Here is a 13014-nt window from a genome sequence, read left to right on the forward strand (position 1 = left end):
TTGCACGGGAGTGTAAAAGTGCCTTTCTGGGTGGTGATACTTCTCCTGGCTTGCCCTGCAGTTAGAGGCTCCCCGGAAAGGAGGAGGAAGCGGGGTGGCCAGTCAGGTGGGCCTCTGTTTAGGGAAACCAGATTTGCAGTAGCAACCAATTAGAGGAGGGCTGACCTGTCTTCTTAAAGGAAATGGGTCAGTTCCTGGGGTCCCAGCTGGAAAAGTCACCACTGAGTACCTTGACTTAAAAGTGCCTTGGTGAGCCTTGCCTTGTCTTTTTCCACCTTGCCTCGCGGATGGCTTTGCGTGGAGATTTGGAAGGTCTTTGGGGATGAAAGTGAGGATATTGGAAGACACATCACCCATTTCCAAATGGGTCAGGACAGGCTGGATGGGTTGGGTGACCCTAAGCAGGTGAAGTATGTCCCATGTATTTATTTGCTGGCTGGTTTACAGTGACCAGGGAATACCTGCGTGCGGTACAAAGTTTAAAATGCAGAGGTGTGTGTGCAATGAAGAGTCATTTCCTCTTCAATCTCATCCCCCAGCCACCCCGCTGTCCCCTGAGACAAGCACGGTGACAGATTTCTTGTGAAATGGTGAAATTTGAGAAGGATAAATATAGTCCTGACCGGGGGAAGGAGGGGGCAGATTCAACATGCTGGGGGGAGGTGACCCAAGAGAGCAGTCACACAGGCAGACCCTCAGCGTTTTAGCCAGCAGCTCGGTATGGGGACCTGGTGTGACATAGCTGCCGGCTATATCAGTGGGTCTCCGGGAAGAGGGAGGTGGTCACCCCACGACCAGCCAGCACCTGGAGAATGGTGTTTAGTCGAGGACCCAGAGTGGTCGTGGAAATGTGGACCGACAGAAGACCCAATGCGTCCTGTGAGGGACAGCTGAGGGAGGAATGTTCAACTTAGGAGAGAAAAGACTTGGGAGCAGGTGGAGGGGGGATGATGGGGAGCAGAGCAGGGCGCTGTGTTAAAATCTCTGCAGAAGCATCATAGGAAAGCAAGATTGGACATGCTCGCTAATGGCCCCAAGGGAAGAAGCAGCACCAGCGCTGGAGGGAGACAGATGGCCGCTCAGTGGAAGCGCTAAACTCTCCAACAGCGACTTCAGGTTGGAAGAGCTTGCTCCTCGGTGTGGCGAGCTCTCTGTCACCTGAGGTATGTAAGTACCACCTAGGCTGGTGGTTCTCAACAGGGGTGATTCTGCCCTCGAGGACATTTGGCAAGGTCTAGAGTCACCTTTGGTTGCCACACCTGGGAATGGGGTGCTGGTATTGAGTGGGGAGAGGCCAGGAGGGATGGGAAAACATGCACAGGACAAAACCCAGCTGGCCCCGCATGGCAGGAGTGCCAAGGGCTGGAGACCCTGGCAGGCATTCATTTGCAGGAGTGGGACTAACTCTGAAAACCGCTTCTGTCTCTGAGACTTTTATGATTCGGGGAATACACACTCATTATTAAAATAACGTGCTGACTATATAAGGGGTGTGGCCCTTTGCATAGAGCCTTGAAAAAAATCTTTCAGGAGGGCAAGGAACTTTCAAATACAGATAAAGATTTTCAAACAAAAAAACTTTCTCTAAGTAGTAATTGGTTGAATTTCTTTCTTCCTGTCCAGAGAGATTTTCCCATCTGAGCTTTTTCTCTGATAGCAGACGAGTTATATATACTAGGTCATTTCTTTTAAAAAATAAGATTGGATTCCTCCATTGTTGCGAAAGTATTCACATATTCATCACAGAAAAATTAGAAAAATGTGCGAAGCAAAGACAATCTAACTCCCCCGTTAACTCGGCATAGCCCTGCCCGTGCATGGTATATGCCACGACTGGCCCCTGTTCTGCATCCTGTTTCCCTCCATCCTGATTTAGAACCTGCTTTTCACGCTGCATGTTTTCTAAGGTCTTCCCCAACCCCAGCTTTCTATGACACAATGTGAGCACGTGATGCTCTTTCCTGGAGAACAAAGCCGAAATCCTCGGTGTGTCCTTCCTCCTCCATGGCACCTAATCCATGTGAATATTTCTACAAAGGTTAACATCAAGACTGCTGCTCTTCCCAGCCTTGACCTTCATACCTTCCATGCCACCGTCTCCAATCACTCGGACACGCAGCCACTTCCTAAGGGATCTCCCACTCATCTGCACTGCAATCCAGTTCACACAGTTCTGATCTTTGCAAAATGCAAATTTGATCATGTCACCGTTTGCAGCTCCCTCACCTCCAAATAGTTCAATGGCTTCCCGGTGAAACGAGGACAAGCAGGAAATGCTTCAACCTGGCCTTTGGTAGACCCTTCGTAGTTTGGCCCTTACAGACCTGCCACACCTCCTGGTCCCGACTCCTCCTCTGTCCTCAAGGCCAGCTGGACCCTCCCATCCCAAGAGCCTCCTTCCCTGCTGCCTTTGACTGGGTCAAGTTGCCTTATACCCACCCCACTCCTTTGTGGCCCTCAGCTCATTTGTCCTTTCATACTCATTTCGGGAATGATTTCATTTGTACCTGTTTTCCTGGGAAGTTCCAGGGGGGCAAAGAGTGTCTGTTTTCGTGCCCTTATCTCCCAGTGTCTAGCACGTGGTAATACATACAACAAATGTTCATGGGATGAGTACCCATGTGAGTATTAATGTAACGCTAAGGGAATAAATCGTAGAAATGGGATTTCCAGGTCAAAGGCATGTGTGGAGGACATTTGTCGTGATTTTGACCACCAGTATCATATACGTCTTCCTTTGCTGGGGCAATTCCCCACGTTCTTATTTTGGGTGGGAAGCAGAGCCCACTTGCCATTGGAGAGCCACAGAACATCAGGTGCCCACTTTCCCTGTGGCTCCCTTGTGGCTAGAGAGCGGGAATGTGAAGTCTACCCAGCTTGGCAGACACCCTTCTCCCCAGTTTTCTGTAGGAGACAATGGTGGCATGGCAGACAAGAGGCAGCCACCAGTGTCCTGCGGGGGCAATGGCAGTGTCATTGCCAGAATGTTTTGTGGTGTGATTTTGGCTGTGGTCGTGGCAGCTGCCTGGGCACCTATCTTCCTAACTGAGCCTGAGACTGCGGCCTTCCCTGGGACTTGGTGCGTTACTCCATAGCCTGAAAAAAGGAAAAAAAGCCCCAATCTTTTCTGCTGAAGTTAACCAGAGCCAGTCAAACAACGCGGGCTCCTGACTCATGCAGCCCGTGCATGTGACAACCTGGAAGCCAGGGCCAATTTGGCCTCCAAAGAGGTGGCCCAAATTTACACTCCCAGCAGTAGGGCAGGGCACCCAGGTTGACACCTCTCCTCTGGTACACCCTCTGTCTCTTTATGATGACCTTGTTGTCAGGAAAGGGGCATTCTCTGTTCATTTCTCTATGCTAAGCCTCTAACCCAGTGCCTGGCACATTTTAGGTACAGACGTGTTTATGAAATGAATGAACAAAAGGATTTTTTTTTAAATCTGTGAATTGTTCTTAAAGCATTTCTTTTTTTAATATATTTATTTTGGCTAATGCTGGGTCTCAGTTGCAGCATGCAGGATCCTTTGTTGTGGCATGTGGGATCTTTAGTTGCAACATGCATGTGAGATCTAATTCCCCGCCTAGGGATCGAACCTGGGCCCCCTGCATTGGGAGCATGGAGTCTTACCCACTGGACCACCAAGGAAGTCGCAGGAATTTTTAAAAAAGAATTTGAGGAAGACTAAAGGCGTCTTGAGCTCAGAGAGAGACTCTGAGTTGGGAGGATGCCCAGACAGCACCTTATTCCACGAGGGGGCGCTGAAGCGCAGAACCGGAAGCCGCTGGGCCGAGGACTCGCAGGTACCCAAGGGGGCAGGCCTCAGACCGAGGTCCACACGTGCGTCCTCCCGCAACCTCTGACCCGGTTCTCCGTGGCCCCGCTGCATGGACATCGTACCTCTCCTTGGGTCTCCCCACCCAGGCGGTACATTTCAGCTGAAATGATGTGCAAAGGCGCCAACTCAAAGCTGTGGAGCTGCAGAAAATCAACTTGTGAAAGGGGAAAGGCTGGCGACCACCCATTCGGAAAATTGCCTTTGTACGTACCTGGAAGGCGCGCACGTGTGTGTGTGTGTGTGTGTGTGTGTGTGTGTGTGTGTGTGTGTGTGTGTGTGTGTGGATCAAGTGCCGGCCCCTCTATGGCCATATTTTTCATTTCCCTTTATTCTTTGTACTGCTTTCAAATCAAAGGGAAGCTGTGGCAGAGAACCTTTTGCCCCGAGCTACATATATGAAAACGAACAAGGTTCTGGGAGTCGTGTGTTTTCAATAATGGATCAGCGGTGCCGCCCTTGCTCGGAAATGAAGCGAGACTGTTGCTAGGTTGGAGGTAAGAGGCAAGGGACGGGTGTGGGAGTCCTCATGCCAGTGGTTTTACCTTCCCCACATCCCCCAACTATCCATTTAAGCATCACCAACTGGTAGAATAAGAATCAATTCCAAGCCCAACCTTCTATTTAAAGGAGTTTTGGACGTTTCCATCATCACGGCTTAATAAAGAAAAACATTCCCAAAGCCAAGGCCGTTTTGAAGAGAACGTCTGTAAAATTGGGCCAGCAGACACGTTACATGTTGGCACGTAAGATGAAATGTAACCCTGGTTTGGTCGGAGCTTCACAGCCACAGGGAAGAGCTTTGTTTCCACGTGGCGCACTTGGATTTGTGCCTTTCGGCGGCGATCCTCCCACCCGGCCCAGAGGCGGCCGGCATCGCGCCTCCCGTAGTCGCCTGGGCCGGGCGCGGGCGCGGGCTCGGGCGGGAGGCGGAGACAGCGTGCAGTTCCTCGGGCGACCACTGGAGGCCGCTGTGGCACCAAGAACACGCGGAGCGCGCCAAGCTGGCGGAGCGGGCGTCTCCTAGGAGTAATGATTGTCACACACACACACCGACTGTTCTCGAATTTAGTCCAGGATTTAAAAGACACTGTTATGAATTAACGAGAAGAAAAGACCCGGCAGATGAAGCGCGGGTCTCGGATTCCCTGGGGTTGTTTCCCAGCTACTTTCTAACTCATTTTCCCCCTGTTGGACTGGGTCTCATTTGCATCCCATGAGATGCAGGCTTTATATATGGTGAAAACGTCCTCCAAAAATGACACAAGAGGAAGAAAAGCCACGGCTGCAGCCTGTAGTATTTATCCCCCAATACAGGATATTTTACTGTTTTTGCCATCAACCAGTTTTGGCGGCAGGTGCCAGCCACCAAGAGGGCTGCAGGAATACCAGGACTCCCGGCTAGATATAAATTTCGGATGAACAATGAATACATTGCTTATTATCAGTATGTTCCAAAATATCACATGGGTCATATGTAACTAAACAACGATTTGTTGTTTATTGGAAATTCCTATTTAACTGAGCATCCAGGATTATGATTTGCCAATTCTGGCCACCCTCCATGGGCAGGGTGACTCGGGTGGGGTGGCAGAGAGCTGTCCTGAGGGGACTCAGAGCTTGGGAGTGGTTAGGGCTGAAGCCAGTGCAGCAAGAGTTCTAGTCCAGTGTGGGTGGTGGTAAGTGCCACGTGTTCAGACAGAGAACAAATAGGTCCTTAGACCCACCTAGCAGTTAGGAGTCTCAGTTAGAAGCAGCAGCTGGAGGTAATGTTCTGCTTTTCTCTTTTTGTTTACTGCCCTCGCTCTAACAGCTGCACGGGCACACCAGTTTCAGGGGACTTTATTCCGAGCTCTACTGAGTTCAACCATTGGTCACGGGTTTTGGCTCTGGGGAGGCCCTGTGCACACAGGATGCACTGATACAGGCCCTGCCCCTCGCGTGGGCACCCAGACCCCACAGTGGACACACCAGCAGTGATTTAACTCTGGGCAGCCGGAGGAGGAGGTGAAGCTCCCCCCAAGGGCATTTGCCTGGTATTATAGGTGACAACATCAGGCATTTTGAACGTGGGGCTCCTGAAATCACTAAGGTCCCAACACGTTCGTGTTCACATCTGAAGACTCTTCACAAGGCTCTCCCATCTGGTTGGAGGGCTCCACGACTCTGTGGACACTCAGCCATGGAATTTCTAGCTTCTGGTTTTGGCAAGTAAACCGGATTTCCCAAGGAGCACTCCCGCCTCCACCGCCCCATGTCTGGTCCCCTTTTTCAGGTCAGCTTGGACCTTCAGGTGGCCAAGGAGAAATCCGGGAGGGTCCGGAAGAGCCCACACAGATCCGGGTTGATCCCATTCTGCCACCTGAGGGCTGGATGACCTTGTGCAAGCCACGCCCCCTCTCGGGCCTGAGAACGTGTCACGCCCGGGCAGCGCCTGGCATCTGCTCCAGAAGTGTGTCTCCTCTTTTTCCAAGCTCCATGAGATCAGGGACCCTCCGAAGAATCTGCACAGTCCTAGCTGCCAGTGCTGGAGTAGAAACATTAAGAGGGAAGGGGGTTTCTGGTCAGGGGATACTTCTGCTAAAAAGAAGCTACCTAATAGAATAATTACTTTGTAAGGATTAAGGTCAATGACAGTTAATTGGAACATTTCTTCATTGTTTGCCTGGAGGTAAGGGACTATTTTCCCATCTCTGCCCTCCCAGTCCTGAGACTGAAGCCTGGACCCTGAGCCTGCCCATGACCCATGGGGTGACGTGGGACAGATCTCCTTCCTGGGCCTGGGTCTCCCATCTGGGACTGGTCCGTCCCAGCTGTCACACTCAGGAGTCCTGCAAAAAGCCAGCTCTTCTCCGCGTGGGAGCTGTGTTCACTATGAGTGGCAACATAATCTCCTGGGTTGATTTTCCTTCTTTCTTTATAAACTAGACTTGGATGAGTTTAATCTCAAACCAAACACACACACACACACACACACACACACACACACACACACACACAATTTCCTGACTTCCTGGGGCCAGCAGGGTCTTGGACTGCATGACACCAGGCCAGCCTGCAGCTTGAGGGCCACTTCCAGGAAAGGTGCCCAGGCCTGGGGGAGGCTTTCTGGCAGAAGAGGCAGGGACATGGGGTTACCCTGAGGGTCATGACCTCTAGAGGCCGGACCCTGATCCAGACAGCCTCATTGCCCACTTTCCCTGCCCACCCAGTCTTTAGACCTGCTGCTATAGATCTCTCTCGTATTACTTGGCTTCACTGTTTTCTGATCTGAACTTGAGTTCTGTTCTCGTGAGTGGATCATTGTACATTTCCCCCACTAGATTATCAGATCCAGAGAACAGGGACCTTGTGGTATCTTCTTAACCACTGCCTTCTCACACTCAGCACTCAGATCAGGGCCTCACGAGTGCTTGCAAAGTATTTGTTGCATCACTTTTTGATCACTGTCTGAGAGCTTGTAAGAGAAACCATGGCAGCTGAGAATGGGCCCTGATTTGGGAGTGTGAATTCTGACTCCACCCCTGGCTAGCTGTGTGGCCTTAGGTAAGTGCATTAACCTCTCTGAATCTTAGTCACCTCGTGTAAAATAGGATGATACATCTGCCTATCTCACTGGGTTGTTTTCAGGATTTGCTCAGACCAGTGAACTGTCCAAACCCAAAGCCTCAGAGTGGTTATCCTACCGTAATATCCCCCTGCATGTGGACGGCCCTTGCCCTTGGGTGTGTCACCTTGGGGGTCAGTGGTCATGCTGACACTTGGACCCTGGTCTCCTAATCTCTGATCCAGTGTTCATTGTTTGTGGTCTCATCAATGTGACCTTGACAAAATGGGTACCAACGTAGGAGAAAAAGTAGGCTGTTTTCCCACTAGGAATTGGGAGCCTTGGCTTTGCTAGTTCCCAGCATGCTCGCTTCGGCAGCTGGCTCGTGCTGATCGAAGCAGGTCAAAGGTGGGGGTGAGGGCTCAGAGGCCGGGCCTTGTTTGCTAAAGCATTTCCTCTCGTGGAAGTTTCCTGCTGTCTTCTTCATCGTGTCTACTCAACCTGCAGCTTAGAGCCCTTTCATTTTCTTCCTTTTCTCTTGATGTTCTGCAGCTGTGTGTGCTGCAGACCCACAGCCTGGATGGGGGAGGGCCGGCTGTTTCCACGCCTCCATCTTCCAGGAGCTGCCCAGACCAACGTGGGCAGCTTTGTCTCCGAGGACAAAGACGATCGGAAGATTCCCAGCTGGGCCAGGGGTCCCTGCACCAGCCCCCTTTGCTGCTCTTAACCCACTAGGGTTTGCCATCTCTGCTGCGCTTCTCTCACGAATCCACTTTCCCAAATCCATGGCCTTATATTCCATAACAAGAGAAGTTGCAGCATCTGCAAGCACTTTGGCAAATATGTGAATGAGCTCTAGGCTCATGTGTGGAGACTTGAGAAGAACAGGATCAGCTCTGACATTTTTTTTTGTTCTTTTCTAAGCTAGCTCGCCTAAAGGCCACTGGAAGGAGAGACTTTGAAATAACTCCCTGTGTCTAGAGGGATTCATTCCCTCCTGAGTTGATTTTCTCAGCCCATCAGCACAGAGTGCCACCTCCTCCTGGCCAGGCCCATGCTAGACTCAGCTTTGGATGGGCCATCAGATCTGGGCTGTGGGAGTGACACAATTCCCAGCTCAGTGCCCTAGGCATGGCTATTCAGGGGGAGGGGTGCTGTCAGGAAATGGAACAGGCTTGAATGGGCACATAAGTGTGTGGTGGGGGGGGCGGGGGGTGCTGAAAGGCATGATCCACTCCAGCTTCAAGTTGCTGGTAAAGCATCAGAGGTGGGGAGAAGTAGTTGGATCCTGCCAGCTGCTACCAAAGTCAGAAAGCATGGCGATGCGTTTCAGAGAGGTTCTGAATGCGATCCAGAACAGGGATGGAGAACAGGTCTCTTCTTGTACACCAGGCCCTATGGACTGCAAAAGGCTGCCCAGAGTAAGGCTTGAGAAAGTTTCTGAGGATGCAACCTGGCCCAGAGGAAAAGATCAACTCGCCATGTCTGCATGGACAAGGAAGAGGAGGGCTAAGCAAGTGTTTGCCAATTGAGGAGATGGGGCTTCTCGTCTGAGCTCTATGTTGAAGACGTTTTGTGACTTCAGTAAGTCACCTAGCTCTATCTATCTATCCAAATATATACATCCAAATATATACACACACACACCTGTACATACAAGACATATGTATATATTTGTGTGTGTGTGCTTGTATATGCATTTCTATATGTATATTTGCATGTATAGATTTGCATAGATATAGCTATAGATTTGTGATGTATTTTAAGGATTTGGGGGCTGGCAAGCCTGAAATCTGCAGGGCAGGCCAGCAAGCTGGAGATGCAGGGAAGAATTGATGTTGCAGCTCAAGTCTGAAGGGCATCTGGAGCACAATTCCTTCCTCTTTGGGGGGACCTCAGTCTTTTTCTCTGAATACCTTAAACTGATTGGACGAGGCCCACCCACATAGGGACGACCATCTGCTTTACTCAGAGTCTATTGCTTTAAGTGTTAATCATATCTAAACAATACCTTCATTGAAAATGTAGAGAGGCATTTGACCAAACAACTGAGCACCAAGTTGACATATAAAATTAACCATTAGAGAAGTGATCTCAGGAAACACCTACAGAGGAATACAGAAATGCTACAGGGAAGGAAAGCAGCCACCAACGGGTGTGTTATGAAGTCAGTTACCACTGTGGACAATGGGAGCTTAATCCTTCTGGAGCTCTCTGGGTACCAAAGTATTGATAGAATACCTGCCTCCAAGTTGTCCTGCCCAAGGGGTGAAGGCCTAGATCATTCATATACTGACTCCCACCAGTCATTGGTTCAGAGCTTCTTCCAGCATAGGGATAATTCCTCATCCTTCAGACCTGCCACGTGGGCAGGTGGAGCAGACACTAGTGGTCAGAGACAGTGTGCTGGCAAAGAGACGCAGATACTGGCAAGCAGGGCCAGGGTGCATGGAAATGCTAAGTAAGGGCTGAGGGTGCATGGATGGGACACAGAAAATGTCTACAAAACCAGAGAGAATGGTACAGTCTCAGTCTCTGTCATTGAGGTCTTGTAACAGTAAAATGAGAAAACAGAAATGAAAGGACTGGAATTTTATTCTCTATAAAAGAGGTATAATTAATTTTTAATTAAAAAGCTATAACTTTCAATGAGCATAAATACCCTATTTCTTGAATATTCCATTTAACCAAGATCTTACTGACATGTCAGCCTAATTCCTGTTCATCTTTCTGGTCTCAGACAGAATGTCATATTTTCTCTGTCCCCTCTGGCTAGGTCAGGTCTATGTTATACGCTCTCAAAGCAGCCTGTTCTTTTCCTGCAGCACACTTCCCAGCCCCCTGAAGGAAGGAACCACATCTTTCTTTTTGCTGTTGCTACCCCATCACTTAGCAGAGTACCTGAAACATAGTAAGTGCTCAATAAATATTTGACCCAAAAATTAACAGGATATAGCAGAAAACCTTTCTTGGAATCCATCACAAACTGGCAAAATGCTGTGAAATAAGTTCGTACAATGACTCAAACCACGATCAGAAGGTATCTTCGAGAACCTGCTTTAATGAAGAGACCATAATGACTTCTTATCAACATGGCAGTTGTTGATTCGTAAGGGGGTGCTCTTAAAGAAGTACTTGAGTGAAGTCCAAAGCTTAGAATTCTTAACTCCAAAGAAATTAAAGCCCCAAATGTCTTGTCTCTAATTTCTTAGTGCTCTCAGTCTCAGCCACAGGTGTCCTCCATGTCTGGGTAGAGGGGGCTTTCTCCAGCAGCTGCTGCCTGGGCAGCCTTCCCCTGGAATGGATATTGTTCCTCGGAAGTTGAATTAGCCTCTCGTGTGCTCTGCTTTTACGAGTCCCACGACTGCGGCCATGCTGGTCTTTTCAGCACACGGTTAACGGGCCACACCATGGTAAGGAGTTAGTCTTTATCCCAAGTGCAATGGATCCACTGAAATGTTTTGAGAAGGAGGCAGTCCCGATGATGGGATATGAATTTTAAATAGATCCTTTTGAGTGAGGAGTGGAGTGGACTTGGAAGGGGAGTTGAGATAGGTGGAAGGAAGAGCAGTCATGAGACTTGAAGAGGCCAGCCTAGAGTGGATGACAAGATGGTGGAGGAATGGCTTTAAAGATGTTGGGAAGTAAAATCAGTATCGATTTGATATGGAGGATGAGAGAAAGTTCTTTTTTTTCATGCAGTGACTCTGTAGTGCTTTTTCTTTTTCCTTCTTTTTCCTTCCCTGCCTCCCTCCTTCCCTTCCTTCCTTCCTTCCTTCCTTCCCTCCTTTCTTCCATTCAGTCATTGAAAAACATTTACTGAATGCTGCCTACGTTGACTGTATCTTTCAGGAACTGTGCTCTGTACAGCAGGGGATAACAAGAGGTATCTGCTCTCAGGGAACTCAGTCCACTTGGAGAAGTTGGGAACAGTTTCAAACGTAACAACTTCTACCATGTGCTGACTCCTCTATACTATGCCAGGCACTTGACATGTTCAGTAGTCCTTTGATCTTTGGGTGTGTATTTATTTTACGTGGTTTCAGTGATTGTTACAGAATGTGTACCCATTTGTAACTCTGCTGGAGGCATGGGGAGGCTGGTACATGGGAAGGAGTCTAGCCCAGCCTCTAGCATCTGCAGGTTCACATGGTTTTGCCCTTTTCTACCCATCCCTGCCAACAGAAAGGCTCCAATTAAGGATTCAAAAGTGCCCATGGGGACTTCCTAGGTGGCGCAGTGGTTAAGAATCCGCCTGCCAATGCAGGGGACATGGATTCAAGCCCTGCCCCAGGAAGATACCACATGCTGTGGAGCAACTAAGCCTGTGTGCCACAACTATTGAGCCTGTGCTCTAGAGCCTGTGAGCCACAACTATTGAGCCCGTGTGCCACAACTACTGAAGCCCACTCACCTAGAGCCCATGCTCCACAAGAGAAGCTACGGCAATGAGGAGCCCACGTACCACAATGAAGAGTAGCCCCGCTCGCAGCAACTAAAGAAAGCCATGTGCAGCAACAAAGACCCAACACAGCCAATAAAAAAATAAATCCAATAAATAAATAAATAAATTTATTTTTTAAAAGTTGACATAGAAAAGAAACTGAGTGAAAAAAATAAAAAATTAAAAAAAAATTGCCCATGAAATTTCCCAGTGACGCATCTTTTTTGAGGGGGCTGTATGTGTTGCAGTCCTCTTCGAACCCGAATTCCATGATGGCACGTATTCTGGGAGTCATAGGTGTCCATCATCACCTCCGGCTTTCCACTCGTCCTAAGTAGGAGACTAGGATCCTGGAAAAAGCTCCTCAGTGGGGTGTGACTGTGATTCCCTGAGCAGGAGGAGAGGACCTGCTCCCCTTCTTTATCCCAAGAACATCCTGTACATATTTCACCACTGGAGAAAAAGAATCAGGAGGGTTCATTCCCGCAAGCTCCTTGTGGACTTGAGACCATTGTTCTCTTCCCTCCAGCAATGATGCACTCCTTCTTTGGGGTCTGGACCTCAATTGGCCCAGCTGCTGAGAGTTCCGGTCCTAGCATCCTTCCCCCAGCCTCCTCTCAGTCCCCCTTTCTCCCCTCATGTCTCAATGCCCTGAAACCTTGATATTTAGAAATTAAGTCTGAGTAATGACGTTTGGTAACAACCAGCCTTGGGTGGAATCAACCCAGTGACCTCAAGTGGAAAGTTTTTTTCTAAGTGACATTTTCCTTTTGGGTTTTCAAAGCAACAGGCACTGGACTTTTCATTTCACACGTCACAAATTTTACATCTTCAAAAGCTGGGAAATGTCAACACCTTGAGAAAATAGAGTGGAAAATCTGTGGGCATCTGCTCACGTGGAGCAGCAATGATCACAGAATTGTAATCCCCTGCACCAGGCCATCGCTAGGCTTTAGGGCCCGCGACCCAACTTAGGGCCACCTTCAACTTTCTTAGCTTTGCACAACACACGAGGCCAGGCAGCACGTTCCCTGAATCGGGCTGCTAGTAAAACCAGAACCTTGTTTCCACAGAAAGTCAACAATGAAGCCGTTGTGTTTCACTGGAGCGAGACAGGCTCGGAGGAGCTCGGCTTCCCATGGTGGGGTAACACCTTCGCTGGGGCCTTCGTCTCCAGGCCAGGCCGG

At 49.3% G+C, this 13014-nt stretch overlaps 1 protein-coding gene across 1 annotated transcript in view; it reads left to right on the top strand.

The window, feature by feature from the left end:
• IDS (iduronate 2-sulfatase) overlaps positions 1 to 13014 on the top strand; it is a 103039-nt gene that overhangs the window by 26560 nt on the left and 63465 nt on the right. The gene's annotated exons all lie outside the window — the stretch shown is intronic.

Source organism: Hippopotamus amphibius, chromosome X (genome assembly GCF_030028045.1).
Source record: "Hippopotamus amphibius kiboko isolate mHipAmp2 chromosome X, mHipAmp2.hap2, whole genome shotgun sequence".
NCBI classification, from domain to species: domain Eukaryota; kingdom Metazoa; phylum Chordata; class Mammalia; order Artiodactyla; family Hippopotamidae; genus Hippopotamus; species Hippopotamus amphibius.